The sequence below is a fragment of the Vicugna pacos genome, chromosome 30 (genome assembly GCF_048564905.1).
Source record: "Vicugna pacos chromosome 30, VicPac4, whole genome shotgun sequence".
In the NCBI taxonomy this organism is placed as follows: domain Eukaryota; kingdom Metazoa; phylum Chordata; class Mammalia; order Artiodactyla; family Camelidae; genus Vicugna; species Vicugna pacos.
Window position 1 is genome coordinate 30,432,548 of NC_133016.1, and position 27,175 is coordinate 30,459,722.

Here is a 27,175-nt window from a genome sequence, read left to right on the forward strand (position 1 = left end):
AGTGAAAACGGCAGGCACTTCAAATCGACACTAGGAAACCGACTGAGAAACCAGAGTAAGGGTTTCTCCTGCAACCCGTTCCCTTTGTGCTGGATGAACGAACGTCTCTGCACATGCTAAGTTCTGAGAGATAAGTGTGTGTGAAAGCCGTCCTTCACCTAGCTTGAAGGGAACACAAAGTTTCTTTTCAGTTGCCAACTCCACTCCATACATATATATGGGGAGGTACAAGCTCCAACTCGGTTTTACAGTGAAAACGGCAGGCACTTCAAACCGGCACTAGGAAACCGACTGAGAAACCAGAGTAAGGGTTTCTCCTGCAACCCGTTCCCTTTGTGCTGGATGAACGAACGTCTCTGCACATGCTAAGTTCTGAGAGATAAGTGTGTGTGAAAGCCGTCCTTCACCTAGCTTGAAGGGAACACAAAGTTTCTTTTCAGTTGCCAACTCCACTCCATACATATATATGGGGAGGTACAAGCTCCAACTCGGTTTTACAGTGAAAACGGCAGGCACTTCAAACCGGCACTAGGAAACCGACTGAGAAACCAGAGTAAGGGTTTCTCCTGCAACCCGTTCCCTTTGTGCTGGATGAACGAACGTCTCTCCACATGCTCAGTTCTGAGAGATAAGTGTGTGTGAAAGCCGTCCTTCACCTAGCTTGAAGGGAACACAAAGTTTCTTTTCAGTTGCCAACTCCACTCCATACATATATACGGGGAGGTACAAGCTCCAACTCGGTTTTACAGTGAAAACGGCAGGCACTTCAAACCGGCACTAGGAAAACGACTGAGAAACCAGAGTAAGGGTTTCTCCTGCAACCCGTTCCCTTTGTGCTGGATGAACGAACGTCTCTCCACATGCTCAGTTCTGAGAGATAAGTGTGTGTGAAAGCCGTCCTTCACCTAGCTTGAAGGGAACACAAAGTTTCTTTTCAGTTGCCAACTCCACTCCATACATATATATGGGGAGGTACAAGCTCCAACTCGGTTTTACAGTGAAAACGGCAGGCACTTCAAACCGGCACTAGGAAACCGACTGAGAATCCAGAGAAAGGGTTTCTCCTGCAATCCGTTCCCGTTGTGCTGGATGAACGAACGTCTCTCCACATGCTCAGTTCTGAGAGATAATTGTGTGTGAAAGCCGTCCTTCACCTAGCTTGAAGGGAACACAAAGTTTCTTTTCAGTTGCCAACTCCACTCCATACATATATATGGGGAGGTACAAGCTCCAACTCGGTTTTACAGTGAAAACGGCAGGCACTTCAAACCGGCACTAGGAAACCGACTGAGAATCCAGAGTAAGGGTTTCTCCTGCAAACCGTTCCCTTTGTGCTGGATGAACGAACGTCTCTCCACATGCTCAGTTCTGAGAGATAAGTGTGTGTGAAAGCCGTCCTTCACCTAGCTTGAAGGGAACACAAAGTTTCTTTTCAGTTGCCAACTCCACTCCATACATATATATGGGGAGGTACAAGCTCCAACTCGGTTTTACAGTGAAAACGGCAGGCACTTCAAACCGGCACTAGGAAACCGACTGAGAATCCAGAGTAAGGGTTTCTCCTGCAACCCGTTCCCTTTGTGCTGGATGAACGAACGTCTCTCCACATGCTCAGTTCTGAGAGATAAGTGTGTGTGAAAGCCGTCCTTCACCTAGCTTGAAGGGAACACAAAGTTTCTTTTCAGTTGCCAACTCCACTCCATACATATATATGGGGAGGTACAAGCTCCAACTCGGTTTTACAGTGAAAACGGCAGGCACTTCAAACCGGCACTAGGATACAGACTGAGAATTCAGAGAAAGGGTTTCTCCTGCAACCCGTTCCCTTTGTGCTGGATGAACGAACGTCTCTCCACATGCTCAGTTCTGAGAGATAAGTGTGTGTGAAAGCCGTCCTTCACCTAGCTTGAAGGGAACACAAAGTTTCTTTTCAGTTGCCAACTCCACTCCATACATATATATGGGGAGGTACAAGCTCCAACTCGGTTTTACAGTGAAAACGGCAGGCACTTCAAATCGACACTAGGAAACCGACTGAGAAACCAGAGTAAGGGTTTCTCCTGCAACCCGTTCCCTTTGTGCTGGATGAACGAACGTCTCTCCACATGCTCAGTTCTGAGAGATAAGTGTGTGTGAAAGCCGTCCTTCACCTAGCTTGAAGGGAACACAAAGTTTCTTTTCAGTTGCCAACTCCACTCCATACATATATATGGGGAGGTACAAGCTCCAACTCGGTTTTACAGTGAAAACGGCAGGCACTTCAAACCGGCACTAGGAAACCGACTGAGAATTCAGAGAAAGGGTTTCTCCTGCAACCCGTTCCCTTTGTGCTGGATGAACGAACGTCTCTCCACATGCTCAGTTCTGAGAGATAAGTGTGTGTGAAAGCCGTCCTTCACCTAGCTTGAAGGGAACACAAAGTTTCTTTTCAGTTGCCAACTCCACTCCATACATATATATGGGGAGGTACAAGCTCCAACTCGGTTTTACAGTGAAAACGGCAGGCACTTCAAATCGACACTAGGAAACCGACTGAGAAACCAGAGTAAGGGTTTCTCCTGCAACCCGTTCCCTTTGTGCTGGATGAACGAACGTCTCTGCACATGCTAAGTTCTGAGAGATAAGTGTGTGTGAAAGCCGTCCTTCACCTAGCTTGAAGGGAACACAAAGTTTCTTTTCAGTTGCCAACTCCACTCCATACATATATATGGGGAGGTACAAGCTCCAACTCGGTTTTACAGTGAAAACGGCAGGCACTTCAAACCGGCACTAGGAAACCGACTGAGAAACCAGAGTAAGGGTTTCTCCTGCAACCCGTTCCCTTTGTGCTGGATGAACGAACGTCTCTGCACATGCTAAGTTCTGAGAGATAAGTGTGTGTGAAAGCCGTCCTTCACCTAGCTTGAAGGGAACACAAAGTTTCTTTTCAGTTGCCAACTCCACTCCATACATATATATGGGGAGGTACAAGCTCCAACTCGGTTTTACAGTGAAAACGGCAGGCACTTCAAACCGGCACTAGGAAACCGACTGAGAAACCAGAGTAAGGGTTTCTCCTGCAACCCGTTCCCTTTGTGCTGGATGAACGAACGTCTCTCCACATGCTCAGTTCTGAGAGATAAGTGTGTGTGAAAGCCGTCCTTCACCTAGCTTGAAGGGAACACAAAGTTTCTTTTCAGTTGCCAACTCCACTCCATACATATATACGGGGAGGTACAAGCTCCAACTCGGTTTTACAGTGAAAACGGCAGGCACTTCAAACCGGCACTAGGAAAACGACTGAGAAACCAGAGTAAGGGTTTCTCCTGCAACCCGTTCCCTTTGTGCTGGATGAACGAACGTCTCTCCACATGCTCAGTTCTGAGAGATAAGTGTGTGTGAAAGCCGTCCTTCACCTAGCTTGAAGGGAACACAAAGTTTCTTTTCAGTTGCCAACTCCACTCCATACATATATATGGGGAGGTACAAGCTCCAACTCGGTTTTACAGTGAAAACGGCAGGCACTTCAAACCGGCACTAGGAAACCGACTGAGAATCCAGAGAAAGGGTTTCTCCTGCAATCCGTTCCCGTTGTGCTGGATGAACGAACGTCTCTCCACATGCTCAGTTCTGAGAGATAATTGTGTGTGAAAGCCGTCCTTCACCTAGCTTGAAGGGAACACAAAGTTTCTTTTCAGTTGCCAACTCCACTCCATACATATATATGGGGAGGTACAAGCTCCAACTCGGTTTTACAGTGAAAACGGCAGGCACTTCAAACCGGCACTAGGAAACCGACTGAGAATCCAGAGAAAGGGTTTCTCCTGCAATCCGTTCCCGTTGTGCTGGATGAACGAACGTCTCTCCACATGCTCAGTTCTGAGAGATAAGTGTGTGTGAAAGCCGTCCTTCACCTAGCTTGAAGGGAACACAAAGTTTCTTTTCAGTTGCCAACTCCACTCCATACATATATATGGGGAGGTACAAGCTCCAACTCGGTTTTACAGTGAAAACGGCAGGCACTTCAAACCGGCACTAGGAAACCGACTGAGAATCCAGAGAAAGGGTTTCTCCTGCAATCCGTTCCCGTTGTGCTGGATGAACGAACGTCTCTCCACATGCTCAGTTCTGAGAGATAAGTGTGTGTGAAAGCCGTCCTTCACCTAGCTTGAAGGGAACACAAAGTTTCTTTTCAGTTGCCAACTCCACTCCATACATATATATGGGGAGGTACAAGCTCCAACTCGGTTTTACAGTGAAAACGGCAGGCACTTCAAACCGGCACTAGGAAACCGACTGAGAATCCAGAGTAAGGGTTTCTCCTGCAAACCGTTCCCTTTGTGCTGGATGAACGAACGTCTCTCCACATGCTCAGTTCTGAGAGATAAGTGTGTGTGAAAGCCGTCCTTCACCTAGCTTGAAGGGAACACAAAGTTTCTTTTCAGTTGCCAACTCCACTCCATACATATATATGGGGAGGTACAAGCTCCAACTCGGTTTTACAGTGAAAACGGCAGGCACTTCAAACCGGCACTAGGAAACCGACTGAGAATCCAGAGTAAGGGTTTCTCCTGCAACCCGTTCCCTTTGTGCTGGATGAACGAACGTCTCTCCACATGCTCAGTTCTGAGAGATAAGTGTGTGTGAAAGCCGTCCTTCACCTAGCTTGAAGGGAACACAAAGATTCTTTTCAGTTGCCAACTCCACTCCATACATATATATGGGGAGGTACAAGCTCCAACTCGGTTTTACAGTGAAAACGGCAGGCACTTCAAACCGGCACTAGGAAACCGACTGAGAATTCAGAGAAAGGGTTTCTCCTGCAACCCGTTCCCTTTGTGCTGGATGAACGAACGTCTCTCCACATGCTCAGTTCTGAGAGATAAGTGTGTGTGAAAGCCGTCCTTCACCTAGCTTGAAGGGAACACAAAGTTTCTTTTCAGTTGCCAACTCCATTCCATACATATATATGGGGAGGTACAAGCTCCAACTCGGTTTTACAGTGAAAACGGCAGGCACTTCAAATCGACACTAGGAAACCGACTGAGAAACCAGAGTAAGGGTTTCTCCTGCAACCCGTTCCCTTTGTGCTGGATGAACGAACGTCTCTGCACATGCTAAGTTCTGAGAGATAAGTGTGTGTGAAAGCCGTCCTTCACCTAGCTTGAAGGGAACACAAAGTTTCTTTTCAGTTGCCAACTCCACTCCATACATATATATGGGGAGGTACAAGCTCCAACTCGGTTTTACAGTGAAAACGGCAGGCACTTCAAACCGGCACTAGGAAACAGACTGAGAAACCAGAGTAAGGGTTTCTCCTGCAACCCGTTCCCTTTGTGCTGGATGAACGAACGTCTCTCCACATGCTCAGTTCTGAGAGATAAGTGTGTGTGAAAGCCGTCCTTCACCTAGCTTGAAGGGAACACAAAGTTTCTTTTCAGTTGCCAACTCCACTCCATACATATATATGGGGAGGTACAAGCTCCAACTCGGTTTTACAGTGAAAACGGCAGGCACTTCAAACCGGCACTAGGAAACCGACTGAGAAACCAGAGTAAGGGTTTCTCCTGCAACCCGTTCCCTTTGTGCTGGATGAACGAACGTCTCTCCACATGCTCAGTTCTGAGAGATAAGTGTGTGTGAAAGCCGTCCTTCACCTAGCTTGAAGGGAACACAAAGTTTCTTTTCAGTTGCCAACTCCACTCCATACATATATACGGGGAGGTACAAGCTCCAACTCGGTTTTACAGTGAAAACGGCAGGCACTTCAAACCGGCACTAGGAAAACGACTGAGAAACCAGAGTAAGGGTTTCTCCTGCAACCCGTTCCCTTTGTGCTGGATGAACGAACGTCTCTCCACATGCTCAGTTCTGAGAGATAAGTGTGTGTGAAAGCCGTCCTTCACCTAGCTTGAAGGGAACACAAAGTTTCTTTTCAGTTGCCAACTCCACTCCATACATATATATGGGGAGGTACAAGCTCCAACTCGGTTTTACAGTGAAAACGGCAGGCACTTCAAACCGGCACTAGGAAACCGACTGAGAATCCAGAGAAAGGGTTTCTCCTGCAATCCGTTCCCGTTGTGCTGGATGAACGAACGTCTCTCCACATGCTCAGTTCTGAGAGATAATTGTGTGTGAAAGCCGTCCTTCACCTAGCTTGAAGGGAACACAAAGTTTCTTTTCAGTTGCCAACTCCACTCCATACATATATATGGGGAGGTACAAGCTCCAACTCGGTTTTACAGTGAAAACGGCAGGCACTTCAAACCGGCACTAGGAAACCGACTGAGAATCCAGAGTAAGGGTTTCTCCTGCAAACCGTTCCCTTTGTGCTGGATGAACGAACGTCTCTCCACATGCTCAGTTCTGAGAGATAAGTGTGTGTGAAAGCCGTCCTTCACCTAGCTTGAAGGGAACACAAAGTTTCTTTTCAGTTGCCAACTCCACTCCATACATATATATGGGGAGGTACAAGCTCCAACTCGGTTTTACAGTGAAAACGGCAGGCACTTCAAACCGGCACTAGGAAACCGACTGAGAATCCAGAGTAAGGGTTTCTCCTGCAACCCGTTCCCTTTGTGCTGGATGAACGAACGTCTCTCCACATGCTCAGTTCTGAGAGATAAGTGTGTGTGAAAGCCGTCCTTCACCTAGCTTGAAGGGAACACAAAGTTTCTTTTCAGTTGCCAACTCCACTCCATACATATATATGGGGAGGTACAAGCTCCAACTCGGTTTTACAGTGAAAACGGCAGGCACTTCAAACCGGCACTAGGAAACAGACTGAGAATTCAGAGAAAGGGTTTCTCCTGCAACCCGTTCCCTTTGTGCTGGATGAACGAACGTCTCTCCACATGCTCAGTTCTGAGAGATAAGTGTGTGTGAAAGCCGTCCTTCACCTAGCTTGAAGGGAACACAAAGTTTCTTTTCAGTTGCCAACTCCACTCCATACATATATATGGGGAGGTACAAGCTCCAACTCGGTTTTACAGTGAAAACGGCAGGCACTTCAAATCGACACTAGGAAACCGACTGAGAAACCAGAGTAAGGGTTTCTCCTGCAACCCGTTCCCTTTGTGCTGGATGAACGAACGTCTCTCCACATGCTCAGTTCTGAGAGATAAGTGTGTGTGAAAGCCGTCCTTCACCTAGCTTGAAGGGAACACAAAGTTTCTTTTCAGTTGCCAACTCCACTCCATACATATATATGGGGAGGTACAAGCTCCAACTCGGTTTTACAGTGAAAACGGCAGGCACTTCAAACCGGCACTAGGAAACCGACTGAGAATCCAGAGTAAGGGTTTCTCCTACAACCCGTTCCCTTTGTGCTGGATGAACGAACGTCTCTCCACATGCTCAATTCTGAGAGATAAGTGTGTGTGAAAGCCGTCCTTCACCTAGCTTGAAGGGAACACAAAGTTTCTTTTCAGTTGCCAACTCCACTCCATACATATATATGGGGAGGTACAAGCTCCAACTCGGTTTTCCAGTGAAAACGGCAGGCACTTCAAACCGGCACTAGGAAACAGACTGAGAATCCAGAGTAAGGGTTTCTCCTGCAACCCGTTCCCTTTGTGCTGGATGAACGAACGTCTCTCCACATGCTCAGTTCTGAGAGATAAGTGTGTGTGAAAGCCGTCCTTCACCTAGCTTGAAGGGAACACAAAGTTTCTTTTCAGTTGCCAACTCCACTCCATACATATATATGGGGAGGTACAAGCTCCAGCTCGGTTTTACAGTGAAAACGGCAGGCACTTCAAATCGACACAAGGAAACCGACTGAGAAACCAGAGTAAGGGTTTCTCCTGCAACCCGTTCCCTTTGTGCTGGATGAACGAACGTCTCTCCACATGCTCAGTTCTGAGAGATAAGTGTGTGTGAAAGCCGTCCTTCACCTAGCTTGAAGGGAACACAAAGTTTCTTTTCAGTTGCCAACTCCACTCCATACATATATATGGGGAGGTACAAGCTCCAACTCGGTTTTACAGTGAAAACGGCAGGCACTTCAAACCGGCACTAGGAAACAGACTGAGAAACCAGAGTAAGGGTTTCTCCTGCAACCCGTTCCCTTTGTGCTGGATGAACGAACGTCTCTCCACATGCTCAGTTCTGAGAGATAAGTGTGTGTGAAAGCCGTCCTTCACCTAGCTTGAAGGGAACACAAAGTTTCTTTTCAGTTGCCAACTCCACTCCATACATATATATGGGGAGGTACAAGCTGCAACTCGGTTTTACAGTGAAAACGGCAGGCACTTCAAACCGGCACTAGGAAACCGACTGAGAAACCAGAGTAAGGGTTTCTCCTGCAACCCGTTCCCTTTGTGCTGGATGAACGAACGTCTCTCCACATGCTCAGTTCTGAGAGATAAGTGTGTGTGAAAGCCGTCCTTCACCTAGCTTGAAGGGAACACAAAGTTTCTTTTCAGTTGCCAACTCCACTCCATACATATATATGGGGAGGTACAAGCTCCAACTCGTTTTTCCAGTGAAAACGGCAGGCACTTCAAACCGGCACTAGGAAACAGACTGAGAATCCAGAGTAAGGGTTTCTCCTGCAACCCGTTCCCTTTGTGCTGGATGAACGAACGTCTCTCCACATGCTCAGTTCAGAGAGATAAGTGTGTGTGAAAGCCGTCCTTCACCTAGCTTGAAGGGAACACAGAGTTTCTTTTCAGTTGCCAACTCCACTCCATACATATATATGGGGAGGTACAAGCTCCAACTCGGTTTTACAGTGACAACGGCAGGCACTTCAAACCGGCACTAGGAAACCGACTGAGAATCCAGAGTAAGGGTTTCTCCTGCAACCCGTTCCCTTTGTGCTGGATGAACGAACGTCTCTCCACATGCTCAGTTCTGAGAGATAAGTGTGTGTGAAAGCCGTCCTTCACCTAGCTTGAAGGGAACACAAAGTTTCTTTTCAGTTCCCAACTCCACTCCATACATATATATGGGGAGGTACAAGCTCCAACTCGGTTTTACAGTGAAAACGGCAGGCACTTCAAATCGACACTAGGAAACCGACTGAGAAACCAGAGTAAGGGTTTCTCCTGCAACCCGTTCCCTTTGTGCTGGATGAACGAACGTCTCTCCACATGCTCAGTTCTGAGAGATAAGTGTGTGTGAAAGCCGTCCTTCACCTAGCTTGAAGGGAACACAAAGGTTCTTTTCAGTTGCCAACTCCACTCCATACATATATATGGGGAGGTACAAGCTCCAACTCGGTTTTACAGTGAAAACGGCAGGCACTTCAAACCGGCATTAGGAAACAGACTGAGAAACCAGAGTAAGGGTTTCTCCTGCAACACGTTCCCTTTGTGCTGGATGAACGAACGTCTCTCCACATGCTCAGTTCTGAGAGATAAGTGTGTGTGAAAGCCGTCCTTCACCTAGCTTGAAGGGAACACAAAGTTTCTTTTCAGTTGCCAACTCCACTCCATACATATATATGGGGAGGTACAAGCTCCAACTCGGTTTTACAGTGAAAACGGCAGGCACTTCAAACCGGCACTAGTAAACCGACTGAGAATCCAGAGAAAGGGTTTCTCCTGCAATCCGTTCCCGTTGTGCTGGATGAACGAACGTCTCTCCACATGCTCAGTTCTGAGAGATAAGTGTGTGTGAAAGCCGTCCTTCACCTAGCTTGAAGGGAACACAAAGTTTCTTTTCTGTTGCCAACTCCACTCCATACATATATATGGGGGGTACAAGCTGCAACTCGGTTTTACAGTGAAAACGGCAGGCACTTCAAACCGGCACTAGGAAACCGACTGAGAAACCAGAGTAAGGGTTTCTCCTGCAACCCGTTCCCTTTGTGCTGGATGAACGAACGTCTCTCCACATGCTCAGTTCTGAGAGATAAGTGTGTGTGAAAGCCGTCCTTCACCTAGCTTGAAGGGAACACAAAGTTTCTTTTCAGTTGCCAACTCCACTCCATACATATATACGGGGAGGTACAAGCTCCAACTCGGTTTTACAGTGAAAACGGCAGGCACTTCAAACCGGCACTAGGAAACCGACTGAGAAACCAGACTAAGGGTTTCTCCTGCAACCCGTTCCCTTTGTGCTGGATGAACGAACGTCTCTCCACATGCTCAGTTCTGAGAGATAAGTGTGTGTGAAAGCCGTCCTTCACCTAGCTTGAAGGGAACACAAAGTTTCTTTTCAGTTGCCAACTCCACTCCATACATATATATGGGGAGGTACAAGCTCCAACTCGGTTTTACAGTGAAAACGGCAGGCACTTCAAACCGGCACTAGGAAACCGACTGAGAAACCAGAGTAAGGGTTTCTCCTGCAACCCGTTCCCTTTGTGCTGGATGAACGAACGTCTCTCCACATGCTCAGTTCTGAGAGATAAGTGTGTGTGAAAGCCGTCCTTCACCTAGCTTGAAGGGAACACAAAGTTTCTTTTCTGTTGCCAACTCCACTCCATACATATATATGGGGAGGTACAAGCTGCAACTCGGTTTTACAGTGAAAACGGCAGGCACTTCAAACCGGCACTAGGAAACCGACTGAGAAACCAGAGTAAGGGTTTCTCCTGCAACACGTTCCCTTTGTGCTGGATGAACGAACGTCTCTCCACATGCTCAGTTCTGAGAGATAAGTGTGTGTGAAAGCCGTCCTTCACCTAGCTTGAAGGGAACACAAAGTTTCTTTTCAGTTGCCAACTCCACTCCATACATATATATGGGGAGGTACAAGCTCAAACTCGGTTTTACAGTGAAAACGGCAGGCACTTCAAACCGGCACTAGGAAACAGTGTGAGAAACCAGAGTAAAGGTTTCTCCTGCAACCCGTTCCCTTTGTGCTGGATGAACGAACGTCTCTCCACATGCTCAGTTCTGAGAAATACGTGTGTGTGAAAGCCGTCCTTCACCTAGCTTGAAGGGAACACAAAGTTTCTTTTCAGTTGCCAACTCCACTCCATACATATATATTGGGAGGTACAAGCTCCAACTGGGTTTTACAGTGAAAACGGCAGGCACTTCAAACCGGCACTAGGAAACAGGCTGAGAAATCAGAGTAAGGGTTTCTCCTGCAACCCGTTCCCTTTGTGCTGGATGAACGAACGTCTCTCCACATGCTCAGTTCTGAGAGATAAGTGTGTGTGAAAGCCGTCCTTCACCTAGCTTGAAGGGAACACAAAGTTTCTTTTCAGTTGCCAACTCCACTCCATACATATATATGGGGAGGTACAAGCTCCAACTCGGTTTTACACTGAAAACGGCAGGCACTTCAAACCGGCACTAGGAAACAGACTGAGAATCCAGAGTAAGGGTTTCTCCTGCAACCCGTTCCCTTTGTGCTGGATGAACGAACGTCTCTCCACATGCTCAGTTCTGAGAGATAAGTGTGTGTGAAAGCCGTCCTTCACCTAGCTTGAAGGGAACACAAAGTTTCTTTTCAGTTGCCAACTCCACTCCATACATATATATGGGGAGGTACAAGCTCCAACTCGGTTTTACAGTGAAAACGGCAGGCACTTCAAACCGGCACTAGGAAACAGACTGAGAATCCAGAGTAAGGGTTTCTCCTGCAACCAGTTCCCTTTGTGCTGGATGAACGAACGTCTCTCCACATGCTCATTTCTGAGAGATAAGTGTGTGTGAAAGCTGTCCTTCACCTAGCTTGAAGGGAACACAAAGTTTCTTTTCAGTTGCCAACTCCACTCCATACATATATATGGGGAGGTACAAGCTCCAACTCGGTTTTACAGTGAAAATGGCAGGCAATTCAAACCGGCACTAGGAAACAGACTGAGAAACCAGACTAAGGGTTTCTCCTGCAACCCGTTCCCTTTGTGCTGGATGAACGAACGTCTCTCCACATGCTCAGTTCTGAGAGATAAGTGTGTGTGAAAGCCGTCCTTCACCTAGCTTGAAGGGAACACAAAGTTTCTTTTCAGTTGCCAACTCCACTCCATACATATATATGGGGAGGTACAAGCTCCAACTCGGTTTTACAGTGAAAACGGCAGGCACTTCAAACCGGCACTAGGAAACCGACTGAGAATCCAGAGTAAGGGTTTCTCCTGCAACCCGTTCCCTTTGTGCTGGATGAACGAACGTCTCTCCACATGCTCAGTTCTGAGAGATAAGTGTGTGTGAAAGCCGTCCTTCACCTAGCTTGAAGGGAACACAAAGTTTCTTTTCAGTTGCCAACTCCACTCCATACATATATATGGGGAGGTACAAGCTCCAACTCGGTTTTACAGTGAAAACGGCAGGCACTTCAAACCGGCACTAGGAAACCGACTGAGAAACCAGAGTAAGGGTTTCTCCTGCAACCCGTTCCCTTTGTGCTGGATGAACGAACGTCTCTCCACATGCTCAGTTCTGAGAGATAAGTGTGTGTGAAAGCCGTCCTTCACCTAGCTTGAAGGGAACACAAAGTTTCTTTTCAGTTGCCAACTCCACTCCATACATATATATGGGGAGGTACAAGCTCCAACTCGGTTTTACAGTGAAAACGGCAGGCACTTCAAATCGACACTAGGAAACCGACTGAGAAACCAGAGTAAGGGTTTCTCCTGCAACCCGTTCCCTTTGTGCTGGATGAACGAACGTCTCTGCACATGCTAAGTTCTGAGAGATAAGTGTGTGTGAAAGCCGTCCTTCACCTAGCTTGAAGGGAACACAAAGTTTCTTTTCAGTTGCCAACTCCACTCCATACATATATATGGGGAGGTACAAGCTCCAACTCGGTTTTACAGTGAAAACGGCAGGCACTTCAAACCGGCACTAGGAAACCGACTGAGAAACCAGAGTAAGGGTTTCTCCTGCAACCCGTTCCCTTTGTGCTGGATGAACGAACGTCTCTGCACATGCTCAGTTCTGAGAGATAAGTGTGTGTGAAAGGCGTCCTTCACCTAGCTTGAAGGGAACACAAAGTTTCTTTTCATTTGCCAACTCCACTCCATACATATATATGGGGAGGTACAAGCTCCAACTCGGTTTTACAGTGAAAACGGCAGGCACTTCAAACCGGCACTAGGAAACCGACTGAGAAACCAGAGTAAGGGTTTCTCCTGCAACCCGTTCCCTTTGTGCTGGATGAACGAACGTCTCTCCACATGCTCAGTTCTGAGAGATAAGTGTGTGTGAAAGCCGTCCTTCACCTAGCTTGAAGGGAACACAAAGTTTCTTTTCAGTTGCCAACTCCACTCCATACATATATACGGGGAGGTACAAGCTCCAACTCGGTTTTACAGTGAAAACGGCAGGCACTTCAAACCGGCACTAGGAAAACGACTGAGAAACCAGAGTAAGGGTTTCTCCTGCAACCCGTTCCCTTTGTGCTGGATGAACGAACGTCTCTCCACATGCTCAGTTCTGAGAGATAAGTGTGTGTGAAAGCCGTCCTTCACCTAGCTTGAAGGGAACACAAAGTTTCTTTTCAGTTGCCAACTCCACTCCATACATATATATGGGGAGGTACAAGCTCCAACTCGGTTTTACAGTGAAAACGGCAGGCACTTCAAACCGGCACTAGGAAACCGACTGAGAATCCAGAGAAAGGGTTTCTCCTGCAATCCGTTCCCGTTGTGCTGGATGAACGAACGTCTCTCCACATGCTCAGTTCTGAGAGATAATTGTGTGTGAAAGCCGTCCTTCACCTAGCTTGAAGGGAACACAAAGTTTCTTTTCAGTTGCCAACTCCACTCCATACATATATATGGGGAGGTACAAGCTCCAACTCGGTTTTACAGTGAAAACGGCAGGCACTTCAAACCGGCACTAGGAAACCGACTGAGAATCCAGAGAAAGGGTTTCTCCTGCAATCCGTTCCCGTTGTGCTGGATGAACGAACGTCTCTCCACATGCTCAGTTCTGAGAGATAAGTGTGTGTGAAAGCCGTCCTTCACCTAGCTTGAAGGGAACACAAAGTTTCTTTTCAGTTGCCAACTCCACTCCATACATATATATGGGGAGGTACAAGCTCCAACTCGGTTTTACAGTGAAAACGGCAGGCACTTCAAACCGGCACTAGGAAACCGACTGAGAATCCAGAGAAAGGGTTTCTCCTGCAATCCGTTCCCGTTGTGCTGGATGAACGAACGTCTCTCCACATGCTCAGTTCTGAGAGATAAGTGTGTGTGAAAGCCGTCCTTCACCTAGCTTGAAGGGAACACAAAGTTTCTTTTCAGTTGCCAACTCCACTCCATACATATATATGGGGAGGTACAAGCTCCAACTCGGTTTTACAGTGAAAACGGCAGGCACTTCAAACCGGCACTAGGAAACCGACTGAGAATCCAGAGTAAGGGTTTCTCCTGCAAACCGTTCCCTTTGTGCTGGATGAACGAACGTCTCTCCACATGCTCAGTTCTGAGAGATAAGTGTGTGTGAAAGCCGTCCTTCACCTAGCTTGAAGGGAACACAAAGTTTCTTTTCAGTTGCCAACTCCACTCCATACATATATATGGGGAGGTACAAGCTCCAACTCGGTTTTACAGTGAAAACGGCAGGCACTTCAAACCGGCACTAGGAAACCGACTGAGAATCCAGAGTAAGGGTTTCTCCTGCAACCCGTTCCCATTGTGCTGGATGAACGAACGTCTCTCCACATGCTCAGTTCTGAGAGATAAGTGTGTGTGAAAGCCGTCCTTCACCTAGCTTGAAGGGAACACAAAGTTTCTTTTCAGTTGCCAACTCCACTCCATACATATATATGGGGAGGTACAAGCTCCAACTCGGTTTTACAGTGAAAACGGCAGGCACTTCAAACCGGCACTAGGAAACCGACTGAGAATTCAGAGAAAGGGTTTCTCCTGCAACCCGTTCCCTTTGTGCTGGATGAACGAACGTCTCTCCACATGCTCAGTTCTGAGAGATAAGTGTGTGTGAAAGCCGTCCTTCACCTAGCTTGAAGGGAACACAAAGTTTCTTTTCAGTTGCCAACTCCATTCCATACATATATATGGGGAGGTACAAGCTCCAACTCGGTTTTACAGTGAAAACGGCAGGCACTTCAAATCGACACTAGGAAACCGACTGAGAAACCAGAGTAAGGGTTTCTCCTGCAACCCGTTCCCTTTGTGCTGGATGAACGAACGTCTCTGCACATGCTAAGTTCTGAGAGATAAGTGTGTGTGAAAGCCGTCCTTCACCTAGCTTGAAGGGAACACAAAGTTTCTTTTCAGTTGCCAACTCCACTCCATACATATATATGGGGAGGTACAAGCTCCAACTCGGTTTTACAGTGAAAACGGCAGGCACTTCAAACCGGCACTAGGAAACCGACTGAGAAACCAGAGTAAGGGTTTCTCCTGCAACCCGTTCCCTTTGTGCTGGATGAACGAACGTCTCTGCACATGCTAAGTTCTGAGAGATAAGTGTGTGTGAAAGCCGTCCTTCACCTAGCTTGAAGGGAACACAAAGTTTCTTTTCAGTTGCCAACTCCACTCCATACATATATATGGGGAGGTACAAGCTCCAACTCGGTTTTACAGTGAAAACGGCAGGCACTTCAAACCGGCACTAGGAAACCGACTGAGAAACCAGAGTAAGGGTTTCTCCTGCAACCCGTTCCCTTTGTGCTGGATGAACGAACGTCTCTCCACATGCTCAGTTCTGAGAGATAAGTGTGTGTGAAAGCCGTCCTTCACCTAGCTTGAAGGGAACACAAAGTTTCTTTTCTGTTGCCAACTCCACTCCATACATATATACGGGGAGGTACAAGCTCCAACTCGGTTTTACAGTGAAAACGGCAGGCACTTCAAACCGGCACTAGGAAAACGACTGAGAAACCAGAGTAAGGGTTTCTCCTGCAACCCGTTCCCTTTGTGCTGGATGAACGAACGTCTCTCCACATGCTCAGTTCTGAGAGATAAGTGTGTGTGAAAGCCGTCCTTCACCTAGCTTGAAGGGAACACAAAGTTTCTTTTCAGTTGCCAACTCCACTCCATACATATATATGGGGAGGTACAAGCTCCAACTCGGTTTTACAGTGAAAACGGCAGGCACTTCAAACCGGCACTAGGAAACCGACTGAGAATCCAGAGAAAGGGTTTCTCCTGCAATCCGTTCCCGTTGTGCTGGATGAACGAACGTCTCTCCACATGCTCAGTTCTGAGAGATAATTGTGTGTGAAAGCCGTCCTTCACCTAGCTTGAAGGGAACACAAAGTTTCTTTTCAGTTGCCAACTCCACTCCATACATATATATGGGGAGGTACAAGCTCCAACTCGGTTTTACAGTGAAAACGGCAGGCACTTCAAACCGGCACTAGGAAACCGACTGAGAATCCAGAGTAAGGGTTTCTCCTGCAAACCGTTCCCTTTGTGCTGGATGAACGAACGTCTCTCCACATGCTCAGTTCTGAGAGATAAGTGTGTGTGAAAGCCGTCCTTCACCTAGCTTGAAGGGAACACAAAGTTTCTTTTCAGTTGCCAACTCCACTCCATACATATATATGGGGAGGTACAAGCTCCAACTCGGTTTTACAGTGAAAACGGCAGGCACTTCAAACCGGCACTAGGAAACCGACTGAGAATCCAGAGAAAGGGTTTCTCCTGCAATCCGTTCCCGTTGTGCTGGATGAACGAACGTCTCTCCACATGCTCAGTTCTGAGAGATAATTGTGTGTGAAAGCCGTCCTTCACCTAGCTTGAAGGGAACACAAAGTTTCTTTTCAGTTGCCAACTCCACTCCATACATATATATGGGGAGGTACAAGCTCCAACTCGGTTTTACAGTGAAAACGGCAGGCACTTCAAACCGGCACTAGGAAACCGACTGAGAATCCAGAGTAAGGGTTTCTCCTGCAAACCGTTCACTTTGTGCTGGATGAACGAACGTCTCTCCACATGCTCAGTTCTGAGAGATAAGTGTGTGTGAAAGCCGTCCTTCACCTAGCTTGAAGGGAACACAAAGTTTCTTTTCAGTTGCCAACTCCACTCCATACATATATATGGGGAGGTACAAGCTCCAACTCGGTTTTACAGTGAAAACGGCAGGCACTTCAAACCGGCACTAGGAAACCGACTGAGAATCCAGAGTAAGGGTTTCTCCTGCAACCCGTTCCCTTTGTGCTGGATGAACGAACGTCTCTCCACATGCTCAGTTCTGAGAGATAAGTGTGTGTGAAAGCCGTCCTTCACCTAGCTTGAAGGGAACACAAAGTTTCTTTTCAGTTGCCAACTCCATTCCATACATATATATGGGGAGGTACAAGCTCCAACTCGGTTTTACAGTGAAAACGGCAGGCACTTCAAACCGGCACTAGGAAACCGACTGAGAATTCAGAGAAAGGGTTTCTCCTGCAACCCGTTCCCTTTGTGCTGGATGAACGAACGTCTCTCCACATGCTCAGTTCTGAGAGATAAGTGTGTGTGAAAGCCGTCCTTCACCTAGCTTGAAGGGAACACAAAGTTTCTTTTCAGTTGCCAACTCCACTCCATACATATATATGGGGAGGTACAAGCTCCAACTCGGTTTTACAGTGAAAACGGCAGGCACTTCAAACCGGCACTAGGAAACCGACTGAGAATCCAGAGTAAGGGTTTCTCCTGCAACCCGTTCCCTTTGTGCTGGATGAACGAACGTCTCTCCACATGCTCAGTTCTGAGAGATAAGTGTGTGTGAAAGCCGTCCTTCACCTAGCTTGAAGGGAACACAAAGTTTCTTTTCAGTTGCCAACTCCACTCCATACATATATATGGGGAGGTACAAGCTCCAACTCGGTTTTACAGTGAAAACGGCAGGCACTTCAAACCGGCACTAGGAAACCGACTGAGAATCCAGAGTAAGGGTTTCTCCTGCAACCCGTTCCCTTTGTGCTGGATGAACGAACGTCTCTCCACATGCTCAGTTCTGAGAGATAAGTGTGTGTGAAAGCCGTCCTTCACCTAGCTTGAAGGGAACACAAAGTTTCTTTTCAGTTGCCAACTCCATTCCATACATATATATGGGGAGGTACAAGCTCCAACTCGGTTTTACAGTGAAAACGGCAGGCACTTCAAACCGGCACTAGGAAACCGACTGAGAATTCAGAGAAAGGGTTTCTCCTGCAACCCGTTCCCTTTGTGCTGGATGAACGAACGTCTCTCCACATGCTCAGTTCTGAGAGATAAGTGTGTGTGAAAGCCGTCCTTCACCTAGCTTGAAGGGAACACAAAGTTTCTTTTCAGTTGCCAACTCCACTCCATACATATATATGGGGAGGTACAAGCTCCAACTCGGTTTTACAGTGAAAACGGCAGGCACTTCAAACCGGCACTAGGAAACCGACTGAGAATCCAGAGTAAGGGTTTCTCCTGCAACCCGTTCCCTTTGTGCTGGATGAACGAACGTCTCTCCACATGCTCAGTTCTGAGAGATAAGTGTGTGTGAAAGCCGTCCTTCACCTAGCTTGAAGGGAACACAAAGTTTCTTTTCAGTTGCCAACTCCACTCCATACATATATATGGGGAGGTACAAGCTCCAACTCGGTTTTACAGTGAAAACGGCAGGCACTTCAAACCGGCACTAGGAAACCGACTGAGAATTCAGAGAAAGGGTTTCTCCTGCAACCCGTTCCCTTTGTGCTGGATGAACGAACGTCTCTCCACATGCTCAGTTCTGAGAGATAAGTGTGTGTGAAAGCCGTCCTTCACCTAGCTTGAAGGGAACACAAAGTTTCTTTTCAGTTGCCAACTCCACTCCATACATATATATGGGGAGGTACAAGCTCCAACTCGGTTTTACAGTGAAAACGGCAGGCACTTCAAACCGGCACTAGGAAACCGACTGAGAATCCAGAGTAAGGGTTTCTCCTGCAACCCGTTCCCTTTGTGCTGGATGAACGAACGTCTCTCCACATGCTCAGTTCTGAGAGATAAGTGTGTGTGAAAGCCGTCCTTCACCTAGCTTGAAGGGAACACAAAGTTTCTTTTCAGTTGCCAACTCCACTCCATACATATATATGGGGAGGTACAAGCTCCAACTCGGTTTTACAGTGAAAACGGCAGGCACTTCAAACCGGCACTAGGAAACCGACTGAGAATCCAGAGAAAGGGTTTCTCCTGCAATCCGTTCCCGTTGTGCTGGATGAACGAACGTCTCTCCACATGCTCAGTTCTGAGAGATAATTGTGTGTGAAAGCCGTCCTTCACCTAGCTTGAAGGGAACACAAAGTTTCTTTTCAGTTGCCAACTCCACTCCATACATATATATGGGGAGGTACAAGCTCCAACTCGGTTTTACAGTGAAAACGGCAGGCACTTCAAACCGGCACTAGGAAACCGACTGAGAATCCAGAGTAAGGGTTTCTCCTGCAAACCGTTCCCTTTGTGCTGGATGAACGAACGTCTCTCCACATGCTCAGTTCTGAGAGATAAGTGTGTGTGAAAGCCGTCCTTCACCTAGCTTGAAGGGAACACAAAGTTTCTTTTCAGTTGCCAACTCCACTCCATACATATATATGGGGAGGTACAAGCTCCAACTCGGTTTTACAGTGAAAACGGCAGGCACTTCAAACCGGCACTAGGAAACCGACTGAGAATCCAGAGAAAGGGTTTCTCCTGCAATCCGTTCCCTTTGTGCTGGATGAACGAACGTCTCTCCACATGCTCAGTTCTGAGAGATAAGTGTGTGTGAAAGCCGTCCTTCACCTAGCTTGAAGGGAACACAAAGTTTCTTTTCAGTTGCCAACTCCACTCCATACATATATATGGGGAGGTACAAGCTCCAACTCGGTTTTACAGTGAAAACGGCAGGCACTTCAAACCGGCACTAGGAAACCGACTGAGAATCCAGAGTAAGGGTTTCTCCTGCAACCCGTTCCCTTTGTGCTGGATGAACGAACGTCTCTCCACATGCTCAGTTCTGAGAGATAAGTGTGTGTGAAAGCCGTCCTTCACCTAGCTTGAAGGGAACACAAAGTTTCTTTTCAGTTGCCAACTCCACTCCATACATATATATGGGGAGGTACAAGCTCCAACTCGGTTTTACAGTGAAAACGGCAGGCACTTCAAACCGGCACTAGGAAACCGACTGAGAATCCAGAGTAAGGGTTTCTCCTGCAAACCGTTCACTTTGTGCTGGATGAACGAACGTCTCTCCACATGCTCAGTTCTGAGAGATAAGTGTGTGTGAAAGCCGTCCTTCACCTAGCTTGAAGGGAACACAAAGTTTCTTTTCAGTTGCCAACTCCACTCCATACATATATATGGGGAGGTACAAGCTCCAACTCGGTTTTACAGTGAAAACGGCAAGCACTTCAAACCGGCACTAGGAAACCGACTGAGAATCCAGAGTAAGGGTTTCTCCTGCAACCCGTTCCCTTTGTGCTGGATGAACGAACGTCTCTCCACATGCTCAGTTCTGAGAGATAAGTGTGTGTGAAAGCCGTCCTTCACCTAGCTTGAAGGGAACACAAAGTTTCTTTTCAGTTGCCAACTCCACTCCATACATATATATGGGGAGGTACAAGCTCCAACTCGGTTTTACAGTGAAAACGGCAGGCACTTCAAACCGGCACTAGGAAACCGACTGAGAATTCAGAGAAAGGGTTTCTCCTGCAACCCGTTCCCTTTGTGCTGGATGAACGAACGTCTCTCCACATGCTCAGTTCTGAGAGATAAGTGTGTGTGAAAGCCGTCCTTCACCTAGCTTGAAGGGAACACAAAGTTTCTTTTCAGTTGCCAACTCCACTCCATACATATATATGGGGAGGTACAAGCTCCAACTCGGTTTTACAGTGAAAACGGCAGGCACTTCAAACCGGCACTAGGAAACCGACTGAGAATCCAGAGTAAGGGTTTCTCCTGCAACCCGTTCCCTTTGTGCTGGATGAACGAACGTCTCTCCACATGCTCAGTTCTGAGAGATAAGTGTGTGTGAAAGCCGTCCTTCACCTAGCTTGAAGGGAACACAAAGTTTCTTTTCAGTTGCCAACTCCACTCCATACATATATATGGGGAGGTACAAGCTCCAACTCGGTTTTACAGTGAAAACGGCAGGCACTTCAAACCGGCACTAGGAAACCGACTGAGAATCCAGAGTAAGGGTTTCTCCTGCAACCCGTTCCCTTTGTGCTGGATGAACGAACGTCTCTCCACATGCTCAGTTCTGAGAGATAAGTGTGTGTGAAAGCCGTCCTTCACCTAGCTTGAAGGGAACACAAAGTTTCTTTTCAGTTGCCAACTCCACTCCATACATATATATGGGGAGGTACAAGCTCCAACTCGGTTTTACAGTGAAAACGGCAGGCACTTCAAACCGGCACTAGGAAACCGACTGAGAATTCAGAGAAAGGGTTTCTCCTGCAACCCGTTCCCTTTGTGCTGGATGAACGAACGTCTCTCCACATGCTCAGTTCTGAGAGATAAGTGTGTGTGAAAGCCGTCCTTCACCTAGCTTGAAGGGAACACAAAGTTTCTTTTCAGTTGCCAACTCCACTCCATACATATATATGGGGAGGTACAAGCTCCAACTCGGTTTTACAGTGAAAACGGCAGGCACTTCAAACCGGCACTAGGAAACCGACTGAGAATCCAGAGTAAGGGTTTCTCCTGCAACCCGTTCCCTTTGTGCTGGATGAACGAACGTCTCTCCACATGCTCAGTTCTGAGAGATAAGTGTGTGTGAAAGCCGTCCTTCACCTAGCTTGAAGGGAACACAAAGTTTCTTTTCAGTTGCCAACTCCACTCCATACATATATATGGGGAGGTACAAGCTCCAACTCGGTTTTACAGTGAAAACGGCAGGCACTTCAAACCGGCACTAGGAAACCGACTGAGAATTCAGAGAAAGGGTTTCTCCTGCAACCCGTTCCCTTTGTGCTGGATGAACGAACGTCTCTCCACATGCTCAGTTCTGAGAGATAAGTGTGTGTGAAAGCCGTCCTTCACCTAGCTTGAAGGGAACACAAAGTTTCTTTTCAGTTGCCAACTCCACTCCATACATATATATGGGGAGGTACAAGCTCCAACTCGGTTTTACAGTGAAAACGGCAGGCACTTCAAACCGGCACTAGGAAACCGACTGAGAATCCAGAGTAAGGGTTTCTCCTGCAACCCGTTCCCTTTGTGCTGGATGAACGAACGTCTCTCCACATGCTCAGTTCTGAGAGATAAGTGTGTGTGAAAGCCGTCCTTCACCTAGCTTGAAGGGAACACAAAGTTTCTTTTCAGTTGCCAACTCCACTCCATACATATATATGGGGAGGTACAAGCTCCAACTCGGTTTTACAGTGAAAACGGCAGGCACTTCAAACCGGCACTAGGAAACCGACTGAGAATCCAGAGAAAGGGTTTCTCCTGCAATCCGTTCCCGTTGTGCTGGATGAACGAACGTCTCTCCACATGCTCAGTTCTGAGAGATAATTGTGTGTGAAAGCCGTCCTTCACCTAGCTTGAAGGGAACACAAAGTTTCTTTTCAGTTGCCAACTCCACTCCATACATATATATGGGGAGGTACAAGCTCCAACTCGGTTTTACAGTGAAAACGGCAGGCACTTCAAACCGGCACTAGGAAACCGACTGAGAATCCAGAGTAAGGGTTTCTCCTGCAAACCGTTCCCTTTGTGCTGGATGAACGAACGTCTCTCCACATGCTCAGTTCTGAGAGATAAGTGTGTGTGAAAGCCGTCCTTCACCTAGCTTGAAGGGAACACAAAGTTTCTTTTCAGTTGCCAACTCCACTCCATACATATATATGGGGAGGTACAAGCTCCAACTCGGTTTTACAGTGAAAACGGCAGGCACTTCAAACCGGCACTAGGAAACCGACTGAGAATCCAGAGAAAGGGTTTCTCCTGCAATCCGTTCCCTTTGTGCTGGATGAACGAACGTCTCTCCACATGCTCAGTTCTGAGAGATAAGTGTGTGTGAAAGCCGTCCTTCACCTAGCTTGAAGGGAACACAAAGTTTCTTTTCAGTTGCCAACTCCACTCCATACATATATATGGGGAGGTACAAGCTCCAACTCGGTTTTACAGTGAAAACGGCAGGCACTTCAAACCGGCACTAGGAAACCGACTGAGAATCCAGAGTAAGGGTTTCTCCTGCAACCCGTTCCCTTTGTGCTGGATGAACGAACGTCTCTCCACATGCTCAGTTCTGAGAGATAAGTGTGTGTGAAAGCCGTCCTTCACCTAGCTTGAAGGGAACACAAAGTTTCTTTTCAGTTGCCAACTCCACTCCATACATATATATGGGGAGGTACAAGCTCCAACTCGGTTTTACAGTGAAAACGGCAGGCACTTCAAACCGGCACTAGGAAACCGACTGAGAATCCAGAGAAAGGGTTTCTCCTGCAACCCGTTCCCTTTGTGCTGGATGAACGAACGTCTCTCCACATGCTCAGTTCTGAGAGATAAGTGTGTGTGAAAGCCGTCCTTCACCTAGCTTGAAGGGAACACAAAGTTTCTTTTCAGTTGCCAACTCCACTCCATACATATATATGGGGAGGTACAAGCTCCAACTCGGTTTTACAGTGAAAACGGCAGGCACTTCAAATCGACACTAGGAAACCGACTGAGAAACCAGAGTAAGGGTTTCTCCTGCAACCCATTCCCTTTGTGCTGGATGAACGAACGTCTCTCCACATGCTCAGTTCTGAGAGATAAGTGTGTGTGAAAGCCGTCCTTCACCTAGCTTGAAGGGAACACAAAGTTTCTTTTCAGTTGCCAACTCCACTCCATACATATATATGGGGAGGTACAAGCTCCAACTCGGTTTTACAGTGAAAACGGCAGGCACTTCAAACCGGCACTAGGAAACCGACTGAGAATCCAGAGTAAGGGTTTCTCCTACAACCCGTTCCCTTTGTGCTGGATGAACGAACGTCTCTCCACATGCTCAATTCTGAGAGATAAGTGTGTGTGAAAGCCGTCCTTCACCTAGCTTGAAGGGAACACAAAGTTTCTTTTCAGTTGCCAACTCCACTCCATACATATATATGGGGAGGTACAAGCTCCAACTCGGTTTTCCAGTGAAAACGGCAGGCACTTCAAACCGGCACTAGGAAACAGACTGAGAATCCAGAGTAAGGGTTTCTCCTGCAACCCGTTCCCTTTGTGCTGGATGAACGAACGTCTCTCCACATGCTCAGTTCTGAGAGATAAGTGTGTGTGAAAGCCGTCCTTCACCTAGCTTGAAGGGAACACAAAGTTTCTTTTCAGTTGCCAACTCCACTCCATACATATATATGGGGAGGTACAAGCTCCAACTCGGTTTTCCAGTGAAAACGGCAGGCACTTCAAACCGGCACTAGGAAACAGACTGAGAATCCAGAGTAAGGGTTTCTCCTGCAACCCGTTCCCTTTGTGCTGGATGAACGAACGTCTCTCCACATGCTCAGTTCTGAGAGATAAGTGTGTGTGAAAGCCGTCCTTCACCTAGCTTGAAGGGAACACAAAGTTTCTTTTCAGTTGCCAACTCCACTCCATACATATATATGGGGAGGTACAAGCTCCAACTCGGTTTTACAGTGAAAACGGCAGGCACTTCAAATCGACACAAGGAAACCGACTGAGAAACCAGAGTAAGGGTTTCTCCTGCAACCCGTTCCCTTTGTGCTGGATGAACGAACGTCTCTCCACATGCTCAGTTCTGAGAGATAAGTGTGTGTGAAAGCCGTCCTTCACCTAGCTTGAAGGGAACACAAAGTTTCTTTTCAGTTGCCAACTCCACTCCATACATATATATGGGGAGGTACAAGCTCCAACTCGGTTTTACAGTGAAAACGGCAGGCACTTCAAACCGGCACTAGGAAACAGACTGAGAAACCAGAGTAAGGGTTTCTCCTGCAACCCGTTCCCTTTGTGCTGGATGAACGAACGTCTCTCCACATGCTCAGTTCTGAGAGATAAGTGTGTGTGAAAGCCGTCCTTCACCTAGCTTGAAGGGAACACAAAGTTTCTTTTCAGTTGCCAACTCCACTCCATACATATATATGGGGAGGTACAAGCTCCAACTCGGTTTTACAGTGAAAACGGCAGGCACTTCAAACCGGCACTAGGAAACCGACTGAGAATACAGAGTAAGGGTTTCTCCTGCAACCCGTTCCCTTTGTGCTGGATGAACGAACGTCTCTCCACATGCTCAGTTCTGAGAGATAAGTGTGTGTGAAAGCCGTCCTTCACCTAGCTTGAAGGGAACACAAAGTTTCTTTTCAGTTGCCAACTCCACTCCATACATATATATGGGGAGGTACAAGCTGCAACTCGGTTTTACAGTGAAAACGGCAGGCACTTCAAACCGGCACTAGGAAACCGACTGAGAAACCAGAGTAAGGGTTTCTCCTGCAACCCGTTCCCTTTGTGCTGGATGAACGAACGTCTCTCCACATGCTCAGTTCTGAGAGATAAGTGTGTGTGAAAGCCGTCCTTCACCTAGCTTGAAGGGAACACAAAGTTTCTTTTCAGTTGCCAACTCCACTCCATACATATATATGGGGAGGTACAAGCTCCAACTCGTTTTTCCAGTGAAAACGGCAGGCACTTCAAACCGGCACTAGGAAACAGACTGAGAATCCAGAGTAAGGGTTTCTCCTGCAACCCGTTCCCTTTGTGCTGGATGAACGAACGTCTCTCCACATGCTCAGTTCAGAGAGATAAGTGTGTGTGAAAGCCGTCCTTCACCTAGCTTGAAGGGAACACAGAGTTTCTTTTCAGTTGCCAACTCCACTCCATACATATATATGGGGAGGTACAAGCTCCAACTCGGTTTTACAGTGACAACGGCAGGCACTTCAAACCGGCACTAGGAAACCGACTGAGAATCCAGAGTAAGGGTTTCTCCTGCAACCCGTTCCCTTTGTGCTGGATGAACGAACGTCTCTCCACATGCTCAGTTCTGAGAGATAAGTGTGTGTGAAAGCCGTCCTTCACCTAGCTTGAAGGGAACACAAAGTTTCTTTTCAGTTCCCAACTCCAGTCCATACATATATATGGGGAGGTACAAGCTCCAACTCGGTTTTACAGTGAAAACGGCAGGCACTTCAAATCGACACTAGGAAACCGACTGAGAAACCAGAGTAAGGGTTTCTCCTGCAACCCGTTCCCTTTGTGCTGGATGAACGAACGTCTCTCCACATGCTCAGTTCTGAGAGATAAGTGTGTGTGAAAGCCGTCCTTCACCTAGCTTGAAGGGAACACAAAGTTTCTTTTCAGTTGCCAACTCCACTCCATACATATATATGGGGAGGTACAAGCTCCAACTCGGTTTTACAGTGAAAACGGCAGGCACTTCAAACCGGCATTAGGAAACAGACTGAGAAACCAGAGTAAGGGTTTCTCCTGCAACACGTTCCCTTTGTGCTGGATGAACGAACGTCTCTCCACATGCTCAGTTCTGAGAGATAAGTGTGTGTGAAAGCCGTCCTTCACCTAGCTTGAAGGGAACACAAAGTTTCTTTTCAGTTGCCAACTCCACTCCATACATATATATGGGGAGGTACAAGCTCCAACTCGGTTTTACAGTGAAAACGGCAGGCACTTCAAACCGGCACTAGGAAACCGACTGAGAATCCAGAGAAAGGGTTTCTCCTGCAATCCGTTCCCGTTGTGCTGGATGAACGAACGTCTCTCCACATGCTCAGTTCTGAGAGATAAGTGTGTGTGAAAGCCGTCCTTCACCTAGCTTGAAGGGAACACAAAGTTTCTTTTCTGTTGCCAACTCCACTCCATACATATATATGGGGGGTACAAGCTGCAACTCGGTTTTACAGTGAAAACGGCAGGCACTTCAAACCGGCACTAGGAAACCGACTGAGAAACCAGAGTAAGGGTTTCTCCTGCAACCCGTTCCCTTTGTGCTGGATGAACGAACGTCTCTCCACATGCTAAGTTCTGAGAGATAAGTGTGTGTGAAAGCCGTCCTTCACCTAGCTTGAAGGGAACACAAAGTTTCTTTTCAGTTGCCAACTCCACTCCATACATATATATGGGGAGGTACAAGCTCCAACTCGGTTTTACAGTGACAACGGCAGGCACTTCAAACCGGCACTAGGAAACAGACTGAGAATCCAGAGTAAGGGTTTCTCCTGCAACCCGTTCCCTTTGTGCTGGATGAACGAACGTCTCTCCACATGCTCAGTTCTGAGAGATAAGTGTGTGTGAAAGCCGTCCTTCACCTAGCTTGAAGGGAACACAAAGTTTCTTTTCAGTTGCCAACTCCACTCCATAAATATATATGGGGAGGTACAAGCTCCAACTCGGTTTTCCAGTGAAAACGGCAGGCACTTCAAACCGGCACTAGGA